The sequence below is a fragment of the Amia ocellicauda genome, chromosome 6 (genome assembly GCF_036373705.1).
Source record: "Amia ocellicauda isolate fAmiCal2 chromosome 6, fAmiCal2.hap1, whole genome shotgun sequence".
Classification (NCBI taxonomy): domain Eukaryota; kingdom Metazoa; phylum Chordata; class Actinopteri; order Amiiformes; family Amiidae; genus Amia; species Amia ocellicauda.
The window spans coordinates 44,408,103-44,414,102 of NC_089855.1; the positions used below are offsets into that span (position 1 = coordinate 44,408,103).

At 37.1% G+C, this 6,000-nt stretch overlaps 1 non-coding gene across 1 annotated transcript; it reads left to right on the top strand.

The window, feature by feature from the left end:
* The first annotated feature begins 1,984 nt into the window (after positions 1-1,984).
* On the top strand, positions 1,985-2,099 carry LOC136752080 (U5 spliceosomal RNA). Its single transcript, XR_010817249.1, has one exon. It is a non-coding gene; the product is annotated as a U5 spliceosomal RNA (small nuclear RNA).
* The last annotated feature ends 3,901 nt before the right edge of the window (positions 2,100-6,000 follow it).

The window sequence follows — 6,000 nt, forward strand, 5'->3', positions numbered from 1 at the left end:
CACAGTGCACCCAGAGACTATGTCTGTTCTCTTACCTCAGCGACCCCAGACTCCTGTGGCATTACCTGCTGGATGTACCTAGTGGTCGTAAATTTATAAAACCTGACAAGTTTAAAGATTTAGTTCTTTCTTGGTTTATACCTGTTTTCATGTTACATTACAGTTCAATACAGTAATGGCTCCTAATTTGCCATTCTTAAAAAAAAAAAAAAGAAAAACTTCCAATTGTACTGACATACATCTATTGTGATTTAATTACTGCAACATCAGTTTATCCCTTGGAAAATCTAAGTGTAAATATATATATATATATATATAAAAATGTAACATTAGAAATACTGTATGATTTATTTAATTAAGAAACGAGGACGTTTCAAATAAAGTGGGGGAAGACTGTGACATTAGTTTATTATTGAAAAATATAAATATCAATGAAAGGTATCGTAAAAAAGAAATTAGAAACACTGTATACATTATTTTACTTTACAGCACGGAGAAATCGCTATGTGTTATGTTGTTCCCCTAAGAACATATTATTTGAGTTGCATGTTGTAAAGCCGGACAGGTTAGAGTGACGCACGTCTTTGTGTGGTGGATAGAGAGGAGTAGTGGCGCTGCACTGCTGTGCTCGGCATTGTATTTGTAACTGCAACTCGGCCTCCAGCACCGGCACCATGTCGGTGGAAAAGCGCTAAGTGAGCTCACACTGAGCTCAGTGTAATGTCTGCTCTGGAGAGCTCACAGTGTGACCTAGTCGTGAGTTCACGTCTTTACTGGGTAGTCCTTGACAACTTAATTGACTCAATTCTTGGGCTTAATTGGTCAAAATGACCATTGGTTGAAGGTACTCAGGGACTGATGTGTAGAGAGACTTATTAAACCTGCAGGATTGTGGTTTTCCCAGATCAGAATTAACCAGCTCACCACAAAGGAACATGGTAGGTGCTATTGCAACATGGATTACACAAAAACATTGAAATCCAAGTTTGCAGTGGTCCTTGGGCCATTGCGTGGTGATCCAGATCACTTCAGCACGAATTTTGCAGTGCTCTGGACTACAACTCCAGGGACTACTGTGCAGTGGTCCAGACCTCAGAAACTGTATGCACATGAACAGTGAAGTAGGCATCATAACTGTAGCCAATACTTTGTGGTTAAAATACTTAATTTAATCCCTGTATTGTACGGAATAATAATAACAACTGTAAAACATAAGAGAAGGGCCTGATAATAAATACAATACACAATAGACTAGAATATAATAATATGAACATCTTCATGATTAGTATGATTGTGGTTTGGATGATATATTAATGCAAGTTGATAACATATTTTACAGAAAATGGGTTTTAGGAATTGTGTCAAAAAACTAAAAGAATTGTCTTAGGGACCACTGCTCCCTTTTTCCAGACCAATGTATAGCCCACTTTTCTTTTAAATTATGTTTAAAACAAAATTGAGGAAGCAGTGATTAGTTCAGAATCAAACATTTTGACCCCCTCACTCAATCTGTAAGTCCTGCAACAAACATTGGAATATGCATAGATATTTGCTCAGACTGGTATAAATGTCCCTAATAAATAACCAAATGCCATTTTTGTTGTTTCAAATGTGCCCAACATCTTACCAGTATGTATTTTTAGTATGTCACAAAGGTTCCCTAATTCGTATTACAAATGTTCCCTGTTTGTTATGAATGTTCCCTAAGCATGTGACGAATGTTCCCTAGTTTATGTTACAGATGTGCCCTAGCACGTCTCTCTCTCTCTCTCTCTCTCTCTGTCTCTCTCTCTCTGTCTCTCAATTTAGTGCATTTGTATTGTCAAAGCAATTGGACATGCAAACATACATACGTACATACATATGGAAAATAAACAATACAATTATAATTCACAATTAGATGTAATAAAGTACAGAAAAACAAAATGTAATAAAATGTGATCTTTAATACACACAAATATGTATGGCTGGTCGGAAGCGTCTTGGACTCGGGTTCCTCTTCATTACTTATAACGCTTTTGCCTTTTGTTTAAGCTTTCCATGGAGGGTAATGTGGATGAGTTTGTACCATTCTTGGGAGGCTCTGCCTTTTTGGGGCGGAGCTGTGATCCAGGTGAACAGCAGATCGGGCATAGGTGGGCATGTGGGCGGAGGAAGAGGAAGGCCGGTCAAGCAGATAAGCTTGCTAAGGTACGCAGCAGCAGCAAACAGCCCCCCCATCCAGCCAGCCAGGCAGTCTGGCTGGCAGTGACTGAGTGGTTGACAGATGGCAAGCAACGGAATGCACGTGCTCTGTGATGTCATAGCAGTCAGCTCAGAGAGAGGTTCGTGATGTCATCGCTGAGCTGACTGGCTCTGTGTGTCTTGCTGGCTGTGTGTGTGTGTGTGTGTGTGTGAGTGGGTGGGTGGGTGGCTGTGTTAGTGTCTGTCTGTGTCTGTCTTTCTCTCTGTCTCTCAATTCAATTCAATTCAATTCAAGGGTGCTTTATTGGCATGACAAACAGTTTTCTATGTCTCTCTCTCTCGCTCTGTAGATGCATCATAGGGAACATATGTAACAATCTCTCTTCTTGTTTACTAAAAATGTTTATGAACGTATTTCAAGTGGGGCTTGCCTTGGTTGGAAACGTTTTAAGATTATTTATGAAGTGTAAATAGGATTTGTCTAAATTCTCCGTAGTTTTCAATGTATGTGCCATTCAGTAGCGTTCATGTTACAGATGTGTCCTATGCAGTGGTTTGGTCAATAAAATGTAAGTAAAACTTTATTTTAGCAATTATAGAGGGGATCAAATGCAAATAGAGGGTCCTAACTAATTATCTAATTTACCAACAACTTTTAAAATTAGGTCTTGCGAAGCTGCAAGAAATGCTGTATAATCGTATGTGTGTTCATACACCAGCTGCTAAAGTCTGATAGCTTTTGAAGACTCTGTATAGGACGTTGAAGAATGTGTTTTTTGATAATTATATAATGTTTTATATTAATACTAGCATTAGAAGTAGTATTGTATACAGGCTGTGCAGATTAGATTTAGCAGGACAAGTAAAAGGTCAACAAGGTTGGTTTGTTAGAAACTCCTGTCAGTAATGAAAGATTACACAGTGCCGAAATAGCCTACAGCTGTCTGCTGAGAATTTGTTTATGACTGAATTGTTTCTCCAGACAGGGAGGAATTGTTTTTGTTAAGGAGCGATTGACACAAGGTAAATGAAGACCGTGGGATGGCATCTTCCTAGTGCACATCAAAGACGGACATCTGCTTTGCATCCATCACCTCTTCAAGTGGACAGATCGTAAAACGGACCCGGACCTGTATCTTCTGATTGGATGAACGGCCATAAGATGTTATGTCATTTTTCCTATGAAGTTGTACTCATGTTTGTAAACATTAAGCCTCACTGAAGGAGTTATTCCTGACGTGGGGCTTCCGAGCAGCTCGATTGATGTTCTGTTTGCATTATCTCCATGACTTCTCTACTTATTTCTGACATGGTTCTACAACTTGGCATAACGAACGAGGATCTGAACTTGCCTCCACTCCCGGGACCAAAATATGGGTGAGTAGCTTTAAAAATGACCACCCTGTATATTTAATTTTGATTTCTGGATTTTGTGAGGCTCTCAGATTGTAATTTAAAGAGAACCTGTGGAGAGGTAGAGGTAAAACAAACAGAAAGGTTGACTGTACAGCGGAGGATCACAGTAGGGTGAACTCCAGGTAAGATAGATCTGCGGGGAGAGATGCCAAGGGAACCGAAAGGTACGACGAGGCCTGCTGAGCCCCAGGTTAAGCAAGGAAACCCTTGTACACCAGGGCCAGAGTCAGTGGCAGTCAATAACCAGACGGAACCAGAGGTACATAAAGTCCAGCGATATAGCCCCATCGTTGGCAAAGATAGGGTTGGCATAATGGCGTTAAATAAGTGTCTGTATGTGAATTCCTACAAGTTTTAATTGTTAAACTTAAAATGGTAAAGGCAAGATAAAAAAACGACATAGTTTCCATAATTCTTTGTCTGAATAATAAGCATTTAGAGAAAAAATTGATCATAATAGATCAAGAAAACACCAAAGTAGTGTATTTCAAAGATTATTTTACATCTGATTTTTAATAATAACAATATAACAAATTAATAAATGCTAAGGGCTGTTTGAGACACTGCAGGGTCAACAAAACACGCCACTAATCTAATATCTGAATTATCTTTGGATGTCAATCTGTATGTCCTTTGTGTGTTTATGTATATATATATATATTCTGAAGGTTATGTAAGGTAAATGTCTGTTTTGTATGCTTTGTATTTTTAATATTGTGCATAGTCCAGAATAAGACTGAGAAGGGAAGTAACCAATAATTTCTGAATTATTTTTACAATTACGCAGTTAATTGATGTTTTAACAACAGATTAATGAGGATTTAGACATATAACTGTATACAGAGTGCATAAAGCATCAGAAATTAGAAATGTATAATGTATATATTATTAGAATAATGTTAAAGTAATACAAAACATACACTAAATACATAGATTAATAATACTAATAACGTAAATAAATAGTAATGGTGTCCTCTAAGACTCAGAAGAACAATAATTTGTTTGTTAAAAATCATATTATGGAGAAATTCTGTAAAGTCAAATTAAAGGAAAACTAAAGGCTGTAATCCACAGGAGCAGCACTCTGGTGCAGCCCTGAGTGACAGCCTGATGTAAAACCCATAGCAGGAGAATGTAAACAGTATAGTGACATATTATAGTCTTATTTTAGAAAATATTTGGTTATTGGTGCATAGCATAAAATACCTGAAATAAAAGATAAAATTAGACCTTGGATTTAAGATGAGTGAATTAGTCAAAATGTAAGAATTTTAAGGATACTATAGAAATATAAATTATAAGCATTGAATAAGTGAGCTAAAATTAGTATTGCATAATTTTGAAGGAGAAAATAAAACATAAAAATACTATTAGAATGAGTTTTACCAAACAGAAATAAAAAAAAATTGTGTTGAAAATTTAATTAGAGCTAATTTTTGTAATGGGAATCTGAGGAAACAGTTCAATTTGGTGAAGATATAAATACATAGATAACCAGATACTCCAGGAAATTAAAGGTGTGGTCATTTGGTAGCTGTGAGTTCCACAATGAAGAGTTTTTGAAATCCCCAGATATAGGATCCCTAAATACAAGGTGTAGGTAAGAAATGAACTATTGATCAGTTCAATCTGGCTTTGGGAACAGTTCTTCTGAACATGTACCGGTGTAGATTGGACTTCAATAGGAGGAAGTGACACAATAAAGACATATATGAGCCGTGCAGGCGGACAGTCTTAGTGCCCACGCAGGCTCTTCATTGGGGAAATCATTGACTGAACACATTTTTTTTGAAAATGTGTTTTCCTGAGGTATCTGGGAATCATTATTGAAATCAATTAAAATGCTTATTTTCTAAAAATATATTTTATTAGGAAAATATCTTAATTTATTAACTCAAATAATGGAGCGAAATATATTTATAAATAGTAATAATACATGTCAATAAATATAACTTGAATTGTCTAGTAAGAAATTAGGAAAGGAGAAAGAACAGTTGTTAGGATACAGAGTGATGTTTTCAGAGGGGGCGTTGGGGCAGTGAAAGTGTCTGTGAGGTCAGCTCCCCACTGAGAGAGATAAGAGAGCTGCCTTGTAACTAAATACAGATGTACTACTACAAACCAAGCAACATTGTCAACCGACAGTAATGTTTTGGGAAATCGAGAATAGTAACATTACTAATGCTAATAATACTGATGTTGATACAGATCAATAGAAAAATAACTACTATTATCTGTCTTCACAGGAACCAGCAACAATGAATTTCCCTCACATTTAGTCCACAGGTTCCCTACTCACATGCCATGACACATCAGTGCATAGTCTCCCCTCTCACATTGGCCTCCGCTCTAAGTGCTGCAGCCCATAATCCGTCCTCATGGCCACTGATGCCAGTGTGT